General features: G+C 40.5%; 1 long non-coding RNA gene across 2 annotated transcripts in view; it reads right to left on the bottom strand.

Annotated features, from left to right (window-relative positions):
* LOC144694228 (uncharacterized) overlaps positions 1-16,028 on the bottom strand; it is a 66,474-nt gene that overhangs the window by 3,493 nt on the left and 46,953 nt on the right. Inside the window, exon 1 of one of the 2 annotated variants that reach the window (XR_013579693.1) lies at positions 3,493-3,604. The exons of the other annotated variant lie outside the window; for it this stretch is intronic. This is a non-coding gene — a long non-coding RNA (uncharacterized LOC144694228). Of the gene's footprint in view, positions 1-3,492; positions 3,605-16,028 lie in introns of those variants that run through there. 2 annotated transcript variants of the gene reach the window in all.

Raw genomic sequence — 16,028 nt, 5'->3', positions numbered from 1 at the left:
TCCAAAGAATAGAGGGCGCTGTTGCTCTTGCATTAGGCAGTGCAGGAGTACAAGTATTTATCAGTCTGTATGTATAGCCTTTCCTGTTAGGCTTGCTTTGTTGCCTTATTTGTGCAAACGCCTTGTTTGTAATGGACAGTCAATCAAAGTGTTTACAAACAAGAGACACCTTGACCTGCCTTGTAATATAGAAAATAGCAGGTGCCAGGGAGTTATGTTGCCAGGCTGCCGTAAGCAGAAGGTTCAGATGTAACATAAGAGTTACCCAAATCATGAGAAAGTGTTAAACCCTGAAAAAAACTCAATTACTTTTTGGCTCAATTTTATATAATATTTATACATTATCTATAAAATTTCCAAAGTTTCCCATTCAAGTTTCACAGGAGATCATCGATCACCGTTTCTCCCTACATGTTTGTTAAGTTCGCACATTATTTATAAGTTTTTGATGTCACACCAGGATTCTTAATGTTGACTGACAGGAAAAAAAAATTCTTACGCAAAAAAAAATTGGCCAAGCTTTCCAGAAATAGAATGGATACAATACTCTTGTGGATCACATTGTTTTATTTATCACGTCGATTGTCCTGAGTTAAAATAATTTGTCCACCCAACTGTTCCATTTCTACTGTGCAGGAGAATTTAGTGATTACTTTGAACACAGAACTGCCCTGTGGTTCCGTCTGTTATTTTTGTTCTCATTCGTACCGTTTCGTATCTAGAGTCGAGGCAATATCATTTTGTGGGTGTTAAACCTGTTTAAAAGGCCGCGGAAACTCTGCACTGAATCACTTAAACACACAAACTTTATCAAAGGTAATAAATACAAAGAGCAACTTAACATGGATTTCAGAAATAGTCATTCATACCTCTAGCAGCATTCAGACGTCCCTCCAGCAAATTCAGCTAACTTGGTAAAGAATATAATTTATATTTTTGTTTTAAGAACACATCTCCTTATTGTAGAGCTTTTTTGATCACTCAGCGTAAATGCTTCTTTTGTTTCACGTCTACTAACGGTACCACGAATAAATGAACTATGAGGAAAAAGTTGCAGGAAATTATTTGAAAGCGCATGGCACTTCTGTTTCATCTAATGTTGGATGATTACGTTGAATTCACTTATAATGAGAAATATTTGAGCTGTAAAGCTTCAAACTATGAGAGGTTTTTCTGACAAAAAATTCCCTAAATGTGCCATTCTAATAATTATTTGCTGCCAGATTTCTGACTATCTGTAGTAATGAAACAGCTTCCCTTGCACCAAATTTGTTATTTCTTCGGTTGCTGAAAATAACAGGAAAATGCTTTCATTAGTTATTACCCTTTGAACAGAACAAATATCTCATCATCTCCCAACAAATCCCAGAATAATCTGCCATTTCTAAATTTGTTTCTAGCTTGTTACCACTTTCCCTTCTAATAAATCAAATGTTGTAACATATCCATTGTTCATGTGAAGACTCCAATATTTTTGATTATCTTTCATTTTTACGTCTCAATGCTTAAAATTTGAATTTTATAGCCTCTTAAAGGGGGAAAAAAAACTATTTCTACACATGGTGTCATCCCTTGTATAAAAATTAATTTGTACAATTTGAGCATAAAATCAACATGAGCCAGTTAAAGAGTATGAAGGGAATTCAAACACAGATCTGTGCAAAGATTCATAACATCCCAGTAGATGATTTTTTGTAACTATCCAAGCAAAGAAACAATTATACTTCGGATAATTCTAAAAGGTGAATGGGTAAAAAAAAAAGAGACTTTTTTTTTCAAATATTCCATAAAATCATTTTCATAAAACACCTACATGGAAATATCCTGCAGACATGAGCCACAGAGAACAATATTATCTTAGCTGTATCTCTGATACATGTCAGTCGCAAGCCTGACCTTTTGGAATGCAGCATAAAGAATCCAAAATTTGATTTAACCACTCTAGTGTTGTTTAATAACTTAGGAGACGCAGACATTTTCTGTTATGTGACCCTTATTTTTTGTTTGTGGGTGGGGTGGGTGGTGGAGGTTTGGGGGGTTGGGGTGGGGGGGTGGGAATCAGTAACTGTGAATGCTGAGAAACAGGATTCAAGAGTATGTCTTGGGTCACATCATCTTGGATTATTGGCAGTTTTGAACTAAACTAAGGTCTTCTTAATCCTGCCCTACTCTCGCTTTTATCATAGAAGTCCCACTGTCATTCATAAAGTGGGGAACAGACAAAGCTGCCGAAAAAAACATGTTTCTCAATATATGTACTTATATTTCTAATACTCCTCGCTCGGTTTTAAATGCAATAGTTGGTTGTGACACTTTGGACAAAGTGATCTTTTTGTACTGGCTATTTTATTATTTTAAAACTCCAACAGTAAATGTTCAGATAACAACAGCAATTAGTTTAGACAAAAGGAAAGGAACAGCAATAAGACATGGTGTTCTGATTCAATTGGGAAGTTTACGCGGAAGAACAAGAATAATTTTATTACAGTTAAAAACATCTTTTGAAAATAGAGCACGGCTTAAAAGAGACAGTGATTAAAAATTCTGTTAACCAAAGATTGACGCATATTTTTGTAGCTCAGCACCTGAAAAAACAGACATAAAAATAACCCTGTAATGCATATACATAATGATTGGCAACTTCTACCTAGCAAAGATACCCCCAGCCTGACTGAAAATAAAAGATGAGGGCACTGTGATGTATTTCTGGCCTCGTCTTTATGTCAAATCACTGCCATTGAAACAATGGTTTATATTACAAGAAAATCTTGTGCAAGCGCCACATAATGGGAGTGAATGACAATCTGGAGAGAGTGTGCAGCAGGATTCCCTTTTGATCTGGAATACTGTTAATCTTTGTCAAACAGGGCACAGAGAGTACTTGGAAGAGTATCAAATCCTCGATGAGAAAGCGCTTCCCTCTCCCTTTCCCTCTCTCTAGTCTTGACCCTAAAATAAACAATAATTTTAAATGGTGGAGGGGATTCTGAAATGCATTGAGCATACCTCAGCTCTGGCCCTTGAAAAGGGCACATATTACTCAATCTCATTTTATAAGTACGAGGACATTTAAAAAAAAAACAAAATGGCCTCATATGTATTGAAAGCGGGTAGCTTTCTCTTAATAAAGCAACATTGGCATTTTCTTTAGCCTGGCCCTCAAATTTCACATGCAATCTTTTGTTTCTTTTATATAAGAAGCTTGCCGTGGCTACAGTTTATTTTCAGTGTGTTCTTAGCACGTGCTGGAATGTGGTATGTGCCATAACGCTGACAACAGCCGTCATAGTGCACGGTTATTAATGGGCTGAGCCGCAGTTTTTTTTTTCCGAATGACACTGAACAATTCTAACATTATGAAGGCGAGGAGCTGTGAAAGATTCAGGGGGAAAATCTGATCTTTTTAGGGGCTTTGTGCTAATGATTTTTAAAGCAAGCAATCCAGGGCAGTAATCCCTTGCTCGATGAAATCATATATCGGATTCGTCATACCCCAAACATGTCAGCCAACCATGGTCCAGCCAGTGGGACTGTGCGGATCCGCCATTTCCACCGCTGAGCCAAATATGCAAGATGAATTCTGTCTAATGCAAACATAGTAAATCATGTTGATTTAGTGCTACAAGGAAGTGTGCCTCCACTGTTGTGTGCTGCTTTTGAAGTACTGCCTAAAACTCAGTCTTGTGCTTCAAAGGGAGGGGATTACAGCCTTTATCCAGCAATTAATATGGCTAGAACAGAGAGTGACAGCACCTGAGGACTGAACAAGCTGGCCAGCAGCCTGCTGTGGATTGAGTCCCTTCCCATAATGCATTCGGTTCGCAACATAACTAAAATATATTTACTAAAAGGGATGCTTTTTTAAAATAAAACAAGTTATTGCGGCAGATTTTATGACACTATTTTAATGTGAGTCTTTGCCACACACACATTTTGAAAGCAAGTCTAGCTACCTCCTGACCTTTAACCTACGTATCCACCTAGATCATCCTAATCTCCCACCAACTGTTAGACAGAGAACCGAGCTGTTAGAGCGAAACAAAGTCCAATGGCCATCTTAGGCTGATCAGATGACAACCTCTCACAGTCGCACCCCTCTGCTAGAGTTCACAGGTTCAAAACTGGCATCTGAAAGCAAAAAAAAAATCTACCAATGCCTAGACAGCAGGAATATGGTTTGATTCACAGGAGTGCAGTGAAGAGGCAGCCGATGCCTCCTAGCTAAGACCAATCGGCACAGCGTATGGCACTGAATTATGAAAAGAAAGGAGGTGAGAAACCAGAACAATAAAACACATAACATTTTCTCTACTGCAATATCAATACTTCCTTCACACTATTGCAGAACTTAATGGCAGTGTAGTAAGATTCTACTTCATTTTACAATTGGAAAATAAATAGTGTGAAAATTATTCCTTTGTGATGTTTAAGATCCAAGCAAAGGAGGAAAAATAACATATAATATTACTTAATTGTGACAAAATGCAGTCATCTTATATTATTGATGTTACAGTCTTCCTTCATGTCTAGTGTTCACATATCCTTATACTTTCTCTTCCTCTGCTCCACACTTCCCCCACCCCCAGCAGTTAAAACTGATTAAATGTAAATATAGTTCTAATGTGAGACCTCAGCGTATGTGCATATTGTCACAAAAATCTGAAGGCATAGATTTATTTTTTTTCAATAAAGTAAGACAAATAGGATAAGGTTTAGGATAAGGGCTGGCTTTCTTAAGATTATACTGTGGAGAGGGGAGAGAAAACAGTGGCAGGCTGGTGGCCTGTAGGCTGGGAAAAAGTGACTGTCAATGAGCCAGCTCCCAGCGCAGTAAAATAGAAGCATAATGTCTCCACAGGGCACCATGGTTTATCTCCATTTTATTTATCCACAAACTAAAACACATTTCTTCCAGAATGTCACACTTCAGAAAAAAAATCCTCCATCCCAAACTAACATACCTCTTCAGGTAGCAGTGTTTCAGAATACGGGGAAGCAGCGGAATTTTATTTAACAGAAGAGAAAAGTTTGATGATTAAGCAAATAGCTAAATAGAGAATTTGTGGTTGGACTGGAGATTGATTTGATTTATTGCTCTTTCGGTGCAGGGTGCAGCTCAAACTGTATTAGGATAGTCCACATTGATTTCTGGAACAGACTGAATGTTAAAATAGTTCAGAAAGGAGTATTTTTCCATAAAAGACTGTAACGATCGCAACTGGAATTCTCTCCCCCCACAACTCAAGCTCCCCTCTGCACCCCTTTCCCCTCCCCTCCCCCTACCCCGTGCATGTGTTCATTGTCAATGGCAGACAAACCTACCCTTCATCATCCTCATTTTCTCACACTGTTGTGGCTTCGATTGCCACTGTACCTGCTTCATGCATTCTTGTTAGCTTTGAATCAGTGGTAGCAACTCTTGCCTGTGAGTCAGAATGTCATGGGTTCAATTCCCACTCCAGCACATAATCCAAGCTGACACATCAGTGCAGTGCTGAGGCAGAGGCGCTGTCTTTCAGCTGAGACATTAATAGATCCATGGCACTATTTTGAAGAAAAGTGGAGGAAATCACCTTGGTGTCATGAACAAGATCACTAAAACAGATTATCTGGTCATTATTTCACTGCTATTTGTGGAACCTTATCAAGCGCAAATTGGCTGCACGTTTACTACATCACAGATACTTCAAAAGTACTTGATTGCTTGTAAATAAAGTACTTTGGGATATCGTGAGGTCATGAAAAACACTATATAAATGCAAGTTTATTTTCTTTCTTTCTTGGAAACCCATTGTGATCCTGAACTTTCATCCCATCGGATTGTGCAGCAATTGGGGTGCCATAACCAGTTGGAAATTGGCCCACTGGAGATGTAGATTACCTCACTTTGTGTTGCTCATTTGGGTTTATCTTAAATAGTTTTTGCTTTTCTTAAAAGGAGGTAGGCTCATGGAAGCATGGGTTAATTTGGTTCAGTCTCATAAACCAGTTTAGTTTGAGGCTGACATTGACCGTGCTCATATAGTGAGCTCATATGGAACTCATATAGTGGTGTACTGAATTCACCCAGGTAAAGCTGAACTAAACTGACCAGGGAAATCTCATGTACAATTTCTGGTCCATGCTAAGATCGCTGATCTCAGTTGGCTATAAGAACAATATGATTAGCATCCCTCGGATAGGAAAAGAAAGGGGTCAGAGCTCCTGCTCCTTATCACTAGCCCTGCTGGAAAGCGCACGAGTGGCCATTTGATGAGGACTGGGTTGTGTTCAGTGGTGATCCCTGTGTGATTGAATATCCTGCTGACATACCTGCATGAGTAATGGTGACTTAAGTAAGATGCTCAAGGGTACTATGTTCCAGTGAAATTGTACCCCAACAAGGAGGATCAGGGTTCCCACTGGTTAGGGAGCCTTGGACTAGGAGGTATCATTTATAAATTAGAACCAGACCTTTCAGGAGTGAAGTCAGGGAACACTTCTACACACAAAGGCTGGTACAAGTTTGGAACTCTCTTCCACAAAAGGCAATTGATGCTAGATCATTCTAAAACTGAGAGATCACAAATCAGCTATGATCATATTGAATGGCGAAACAAGATCAAGGGGCTAAATAGCCTACTCCTGTTCCTATACTCCAATGATGGAGGGAGAGAAAAATAACTATGAAGAAGTGCTTTTGTACTTCTCTTCCCACTTTTACATATCCAGCTAAGAGTAATTGAAGTTCATTTTGTGCAGTCCAAACCTAGTAAAAAAAATTTATTTGTGGCTTACTTCTCACACATTCTTTATCAGAGGAGACCAACTGAAACTGAGGGGCTCTTTTAATTCCTCCTCCCCCATGCACATCCTGAAAATCTGTGCATACGTAGATTTGACTGAGGCTGTTTCCAACTAATTTAAATACCACGGTCCCTCCTCCACGTGAGACATGGGATCACGTTTCAGAAATTTACGAAGCATTTCGCACCACTTCCTGCTGAAACTGTCATCAGAACTGGACCGCTAGGAAACAAGGAAGGAAAGATGAAGGGCCCAGTGGCAAATTATTGCCAAGACTGAGCAATTAACGAGAAAGTGAACCCCTCACCTCCCCCTCTTACCGATCCATCACTAAGGCCTTCTAAACCGTGTCAGAAACAAGCATGATTGGGACTGAACGTTTGACTAATAATAGTTAATATTGTGTCCTTCCATTGTACTCTTTCTACAAACCCTTTCATTTTGCAATGTTAATGCTGCCACCCCAGTCAGAAATTATTTTATGTCTGGGGGCGGTCGCACAGAGGCCATCTGTTCTATCTCAGATTAGTTGTCAAAAACAGCTCCTTCAAAAAGAAAATTAATACAACTGACCAAACCGTATTTAAAACAACAGCTCAAATTGTTCAAAGGTTCGCAAAAGATTGAGATCGCCCCCACCAAATGGAATTGATGAAAATAAAGATTCATGTTGTGTCCGTGAGAAGGACTCAGATAAACCTATGTAGCAAAAACAAAAGTTTTGAAGATGTATAATCAATAATTCACAGAACTTAAGATACAAAATATCAAAGGAAAACATAGAATAAAGGAAGGGAAAAAGTCAAGGTTACTTTACTAAACCACTGTGACTTTTTTTGACTCATGATGGTTTCTAGAAAGAAAAAAAGCCTTTAATCTGATAACTCTCTGCTTACCCACCATTACGAGGCCCTTCAGGGCAATGATCTATCAAGTCCTGACTGTTTCAAACTGTTTGTGCTGGATTCAGCATCTATCTTGCTGCACACTCAACAATAGAGCTAAGAAACAATAATTTTCAATTAAGAAACCTGAGGGAGACTTGGGGGCTTGATTTATGGCGCATGACTAATTAGCAAGTGGCTAGCTCAATGAAAATTAAGCAGCTTGTTACTCAATAGCCTCATGTTCGTTATTTCAGATAACGCTGATAATCATATGATCCTAATTTCATAAATATATCATTGTTTTGAGGTTTTAAATATATGCATGCCACATGGGGGGGGAACAAGGAAATGCTTGTGACTTCATAGCACAGAAGAGCGAGCAGCCCTAGGAGTGGCTTTGAATCAGCATATTCTGATGTCACAACCCCAAGATCTGTCACAATGCTAAAACCATGCTGTAAATGGATGGTGGCCCATAGTTAGAAAGTATATGCCAGCATTTGGGAATTAGTGGGTTAACCTGAACAGCAGATTTGGTCCAGGAATCTTACCTCAGGGCTACAGCTCTGTAAATGAGCTGGATACAGCTCTCATGTGTAATGAAGTATACAACAATCTGATTAAGCATAAGGCTTAGGTGACTAGCTGAAAGCAAAGGCTACCAGCTAAGCAGTTTGCAGCATTTCATTTCTCTGAAGATAAGTTTCATTCCTTAGAAGGTAGGAAACATATGGAAAAAATTATGAGCAATGTTTGGTAATTAAAACTAGGCTTAAAAATTGCATTTTAAATGTAATAATAAAATTGGCCTTAGATAGTTTTATTCTTATCCTCTCTCATAGCACAAAATAAATCATTCACTTGCAAAAAAAAGAGCCGATTAATTCTACATCAAACAAATGTTTTAGTTTTTTTTGGATTATTTGTTTTCTGTGCTGCTTTAAAGATGAACAGTCCCATCAAAAAGAGTGAAGCATTATTGCACAATACGCCGACTACATTTATATGGATTACTCGATTCAGTTTGAGATTGGGTTTATAGCACAATAACAATGGGCGCTACATTTTGGATCTCTTCCTGTTGTAATAACTACACTCAAAAAGGTCTTTGGGAGATAATTTCAGCCCTATTTATACTGGAACCTGCAGCTGTTCTATTTTAAATTGCTCCAGGTCCCAGAGCCAGATTAACTCCAAGTCACCCCATTTACACTGTAACACACAGTGGGGTGGCTGAGACGCTAATCCTAACCATGGTTCCTTTGTGCAGGTGGAGGAGTGAAAAAAAAACTTTGTCCACCGATGACTTCCTGTCGGACAGCTTGTCGGCCGGATTTCTATCTAAGGGTGTTTATAATAACACCATGAGTCGATTCACTGAATAAGCCTGGGAAATTACACTGGTTGCTGATCCGGAAACTGGAGTGGTGGGTGCTTATGACAGCTTTTCATTGATGCATCTTATTTCTAATATGTGATATAAAATTGGAGTTAAATTGATCAGAAATTGACACTGGAAACAAGGTTATTGTTCCGTGAAAATATCACATGTCAGTTGGCAAAGATACACTTTTACTGGATTTTAAACAGTACCACTGAGGTATAGTCTTGGAGTATAATGCCTTATGTATAGCTTACTTAAAACAGTAATCAGCTGAACTCCTGGGCTTCCAATCCTGAAAATAATGAAAATATTCTCCTGTGTTCAATTATGATTTGTTAAATCTAACCAATCCTTTTACTAATTAAGCTTAATTAAATTAAGCTGACTGGTTTGTCAATTATCAATAACTAAAAGTTTTTCCTCAAACCTTTAAATAATCTCATTTATAGATTGTATTCTTCTTGACAAAACTTCTCTTCAGGAATTCCTTTTAAAGCAGTAATGTCACAATCAAGAGTTATTTCAATGGTCAAAGTTAGTAATCAGGACTTTCTCTTTCAGGAGGGAATCACAGTTCAAGATATTCTTTGAAAGAAGTCTTCACTCTATGGAACCTTACAGAGATAGTCCTACCTTAAGGCTACCTTTAGAAACTGATTCTTACCATCTGGCCTATTTCTCTTGACAAATTTCACCATTTGGTCAACTTTTATAATAAATATATATCTATTCTTACTGTCAGGATCCTCTTCAAGATGGAGGGAGTAATTTTCCTTGAAGGCATTCCTGCCTGCCCATTTTAACTTCAATGAAAGTGCCACAGAAATCTTGGTGAAGACGTGATTTATGCAATTTTCCTTAGATTTGATGGCTCTTCTGACAAACTTCTGGTGAATGAAGGAAAGAAAATCACCTTTCAGTGAAAAATCACCTCCAGCATCTCAGAACTTTGGCATCTACACCTTTTGCAGACAGCTAATTGCAATTGTTTACGAGCAGTTAATTTAATTTTCAAATAAGGTTTCAAAGAAAAAAAATGCACACCCCTCCTCGATCCCTTGAAGATGGAGACTCACAAAAGTTAATTTTCTCTAGTAGTGCATTACTTAATAGATTCATGTAAAATTTGGATGGGTTATTTCAACAGCTTTGCTATCCTTTTTAAAACAAATATCACATCAGTACGTTAACCAGTAAATCACATCCCCATAGTGAGGTATGGTTCCAAAGATACATGCTGTCCTCTGCTAACTTGACCTAGGAGCCATTTTTCACTTGTGTGATGGTAGCCTATTTGACCATGGGAACCATCAAAGAGGAATTCAACCTTATACACCACCCAAATTCACACATTAAATATCACATAGGGTTGCAAATCCCGTTCAATTTCCTAACTGTTGCTAAAGCCAAATGTAACAAACTATCGCTTCACTGGTTGAATTGGTGAACTCAGCATTTACTAGTAATCAAACTGGGAGCCTCCTGGTCTGCATGGCCCAGCATCATCATGCAGTGCATTTCACCCATCAATCCATCTTAAATTTAAAGATTTTTAGTGGTATCTTCTTAGGTGCCGCACGGTATCCGTGATGTATGGAATTATTATATGGGCAATCATAACACTGTTCGCGTGGGTTTAAAATTCTGCCAATATTACACGAAAGTCACATTACCAGGGCACCAATGCCCTTTTCAAATAATTTTCTCACACCACTGGGTTCAGCAACCCATCCCAGTCAATTCCTCTGATGAACCATCAATACTCACTGCTGAAACAAGTGTATAGAAAAATCAATGCTAACAGAGACATCAACAACAGATGATGTCAAAGTGAATTGCAATTCTTGTTCATAGTTTAGCTTTAAAAAGGGCATCTATGGTGAAATTTTGAACAGTATTTAATAATTTTTCAATTGCAACTTGATATCATTTTAACAATAATCAGCAAACAAATCAATAAAAAAAAGGGGATTTACATTTATATAGCAATTTTCATGATCACCAAACATTTCAAAGCACTTTACAGCCACTGAAGTACTTTTGAAGTGCTGTCAATGATGTAACGTACACAGCAGCCAATTTATACACAGCAATCTCCCAAAAACAGCAATGACCAAGTAATCCAGTTTTTTGTGATGTTGATTTAGGGATAATATTGGACAGGACATTGGTGATAGTGTCCCTGATCTGCTTCAAAATAGTGCTATTGAATCATTTACATCCACCCGAGCAGACAGATGGGGCCTCACTTTAATGTCACATCTGAAAGACAACCTCCAACAGTGCAGCACTCTGTCAGTACTGTAGCACTGTGTCAGCAGGAATCTTTGTGCTCAAGTACTGGAGTGGGAATTGAGCCTGGAACCTTGTGACTCAGAGGTAAGGGTGCTAGCAATTGAGCCATAGCTGAGATAGATATTCAATCTGCCAACTGGCATTGTGGTTCAGCTGTGTGGTTTAGAAACCATACGATTTTCATTTCCACTTGGAGAAGTTTTCTATAATGAGCAGCCATTTTTTTCCCCCCGAGCACCATTGAAAACTCAGCCCAATATCTTCTAAATGGTGTTTGAAAATGCACTACTTAGGACAATATATACACATTGTCCTTGATTCTGCCATTATGTAGAACCATAGAATGGTTACAGCACAGAAGGCAGTCATTCAGATTGTTGTGTACATGCCAGGTCTCTGCAGGAGCAACTCAACTAGTCACACTTCCCTGCCTCTTCCCCGTAACCCTGCACATTTTTTCTCTTCAGTTATTTGTACAATCCTCCTTTGAAAGCCACAATTGAATCTGCCTCCGCCAAACTCTCAGGCAGTGCATTTCAGATTCTAACTACTCGTGGCATAAAAATGTTTTTCTACATATGTCACTGTTGCTTCTTTTGCCGATCACCTTAAATCAGTGCCCTCAAGTTCTCAATCCTTTCACCAATGGGAATAGTTCCTCCCTATCTACTCTGTCCAGACCCCTCATCGTTCATACCACCTCGCGCAAAGCTCCTTTCAATCTTCTCTTCTCCAAGGGGAACAGTGCCAGCTTCTCCAATCTATCCACATAACCGAAGCTCCACCACCTTCTCAAGGGCAAATAGGGATGGGCAATAAATGCTAGCCCAGCCAGCGAAGCTCACATCCCGTGAATGAATTTTTAAAAAAGCTCCCCTGGAGCCATTGTCGTGAATATGTTTTGCACGCTCACTAATGCCTTAATATCCTTCCTGAAGTGTGGTGCCCACAACTGGACACAATACTGAGCTAAGGGCGAACCTATGATACGGGTTTACAATAACTTCCTTGTGTTTCGATGTTGTTGCTGAGGTTTAGCGGGGTTTTACTAACACCATGCTTTCTAGACTTACCGTACCTTGATGAGGCTTTGCTTCTCCTACGACAGATTTGAGATGGTCGGTATAGTTTAACCGCAAACAATTTATGAAGAACTATTTACAAAGACTTCAGGGTAAGCACATGATATTCAGGACACAGAATATTCTGCACTTAGCTCTCTTGGAACCTTTTGATCATCTGACCACTGATGTCACAGTTACATCATACTCTCATTAACATATCCATTAACCCATTACTCTACACCTTGCCTTTGTACCCTATGCTCCTACTTATAAAGCTCAACCCAATGCTTTATTAACCTCTTTCTCAACCTGCCCTGCTCTAATCAATGATCTGCTCACATATACCACCAAGTCTCTCTCCGACTGCACCCAACTTAGAATTGAACCCTTCATTTTTTTACTGCTTTTCTTTGTTCTCTCTACCAAAGTGAATCACTTCACAATTCTCTGCATTAAATTTCATCTGCCCCTTGCCCATCGATTCCATCAGTCTGTCTTGTTGCCTTGAAGTTCGTCACTATGCTCCTCACAGTTCACAATACTTACAAGTTAATTTTGTGTCATTTGCAAATTTTGAAATTGTGTCTTGTAGACCCAAGTCTACGGGTAGAATATTACGCTTGGCGTGTGGGCGCACGCCTGACACGCCTGAATGCAAAATGACACGCGATAACATCGGGCATGCATCCCGACGTCATTGCGCAGTCTCGCGATATTTTGTTCGGCGGGTGCGCACCGGAGTCGGCTGCACGCCCGCCGATAATTAAAAGGCCTTAAATTCAGATTTATGCTGCCTGTCCAACCTTACCGTTGGCGGGCAGGGCGGAAAGGCCAAGCGGCCTTTACATTTTTTTAGGACACCTTACCCACGAGCGGGATGTGGTTTCCTAAAGCAAATAAACATTAAAGAGAATCTTTATCTTTGAATCAAAAACATGTCCCAGCTCACGTGACATGTTTTATTAAATTTTTGTTCTCTTCACTATTTTTTTCAAACAGCGCTTCATCTCCCTGAGGCACTGAGATTGAAGTGCTCTTTCGTGTGCATGTGCGAACTGTGCACTGGGCCCGGCTCTCCCTCCTCCCCCTTCTCACACAGGCAGTGCTCAGCGCTGCCGCTCGCGTTAATTGGCCAGCCCACGTGAAATCGCGGTGGGTGCGGAGCCGATCGCAGGCGGAGGTCGGCTTCCCGCCTGTCCCCGGCGAACACTCCCGCCAAGGGCAAGATCCTGCCCGATGTTATTAATATACGTTAGGAAAATCATGGGTTCCTACACCGACTCCTGCAGAACCCCGCTATATACCTTCCTCCAACCTGAAAAACAACCATTCACCATTATTCTCTCCTTCCTGTCACTCAACCAATGTCATTTCTTGTTATTTTCCATTATAAAAACGCATGAAGGATAAATGCATGAAGCTCCAATTCAGACTTAGATCAAGACTTAAGAGTAAAACTGCCAACCATGTGCACATTTAGTTTTTACTTTCTGCTGAACTCAAAACGACAGCTCATTAACTGACAATACATTAGCACTTAGAGTTAAAATCTGATGAAGAGCTACAGCTTTGAAATGACATTAAAAAGAGCATAATATATATCTATATATATACATATTTTTTTAAAAATTCATATCTAAGGAACCTAGTTCTGGTGAGCCAGCTCCTGCTATGTCATTCTGTTTCATTAGACCAGTTTTTTTTAGTGTATAGGCCAGAAATTTACAGCCTCGTCTCGGTGGAGACGGGGCCGTAAAATGCGGCGAGCCAATCTAAACTCCATTGACTGTGGTAAAATTCCATCCATAGTGTAGGGGAATAGTGGGGAGGCGGTGGAAGATTTCCAAGGCTCATGATCAACCTGATGAGCCGCATCATGAACAATCCCTTCCTTAGCCGCCCAAGTCCTGGTTTGGAACCTGAACCCAGAGCTTCGGGCCCAGAGGTCAGAACACTACCACTGCAGCACAAGCCCTTCATATTGTAGGCCAGTGGCCGCCGTGTAAGGGCAGAATTTTTCGCTCGGCATGCGGGCACGCGCCCAACACGCTCGAGCGTGAAATAGCGCGTGATAACGTTGGGCGAGCGTCCCGACGTCATGGCGCGTGCGGTCGGCGGGTGCGCGCGAGAGTCAGCAGTGCACCCGCTGACCATTAAGAAGCCTACTAAGGCCATTAATGTTGCAATTACAGGGGGATTTTTCGTTGCCCGTCCAATGGTACGGTTGGCGGGGGGCAAATCAGCCAGGCGGCCTTTGCCCTTTTGTGGAAACCTCATCCAAGGGCGGAATGAGGTTTCTGAGATTAATTTAAAAAATGATAAGACTGTTCGGACAGAATTGTCATCATCCATGTGTCCAGGTAACTCATCCTGACACGTGGACATTCTTTTCAGCATTTTAAAACCTTTATTTATGGCTTTTGGGTTCTTCAGCTCCCTGAGGCAGCTCTCTGCCTTCAGAGAGCTTTCTGTGAACGCTTCCCCCAACGCCGCCGCCGCTGACTTCAGCGCTTGCCCCCTACCCGCCCCACCCCGGCAGCGCTCGAGCATTTCAGCGCGCCTTTCGTGTTGGCTGGCCGTTAATTGGCCAACCAGCGTGGAATCATGGCCGCGGGGCCGATCACGGGCAGTGACCCATTTCCTGGCCCCCTCCAGGACCCATCGACCATGCCCGCATGCCGAGCTCAAAATCCTGCCCTAAGTTCATACGTCTGCTGCCATCTACTGAAATTGGACGCAACAGCATGGATGCGGTCAGCTGTCCTACAGGGGCCCAGCCACCAGAATTCAAATGAGGCGATCGGATAATAAAAGATGCTCTTGCTAGAGCCGCCAAGCTCCCCAAACACAGATCTCACAAAGACAGATGTAAAATTGAGGGGAGTTGCCTACACCGGCTGTTGGGAAGATCCTTTTCAGCGATGATCATATTTTATTGGTTCACAGTGGCTCCACATTCCTAATTCTCCATTGACATTACAGTTGCAAAATATGACTTCAGATTGACAATGCAAAGTACAGTGTTAATAGCAATGGGAATTGTTTGAATGAATTTAATTAGAAAAAGCTATCGGGTGACTGAGTGGAGTGATATCCCTACTCTACTGGGACCACGACTGAATCCGGCCCACAGTGATGGGATGAAACTCTCCCCTCCCTGCCAACTGTAAAAGTGCTAGTCAAATTAAGTTCAGAGCAGTTCCAGCTTAACACTTAGTGGGTGTGCATACACAGCACAAAACTGTCAGTAATTCAGCCATAATTGTCACTAAATTGGCAGTATCGCTCAGAGAGACCACAAGGTTAGTTGCTGTGGGAAATGAAAATGACACACTGGTGTAATGTAGAGTGCTTTTCTGAGTTGAGGTATGTTCCCTCTCCTAAGCACTATCATCCTTCACTTTGATCAGCTCAATAACTCAAATCAAAGCAGCTTCTGTACTTACTGTATATGTCGTAGTCTAAGCTATGCATCAATAGCAGTGTGGATGAACACCCTATATTCTGATATACCTAGATAGTAAGTAAAGTATTTATGTCTCTCGTACTGTTTTGAACCTATATATTCTGCACATGTCAGTATGCACTTCTGTACAGAACTAAAATTAACAT

The sequence above is a fragment of the Cetorhinus maximus genome, chromosome 19 (assembly GCF_964194155.1).
Source record: "Cetorhinus maximus chromosome 19, sCetMax3.hap1.1, whole genome shotgun sequence".
Taxonomy (NCBI): Eukaryota; Metazoa; Chordata; class Chondrichthyes; order Lamniformes; family Cetorhinidae; genus Cetorhinus; species Cetorhinus maximus.
This window is presented reverse-complemented; position numbering and strand designations above follow the sequence as displayed.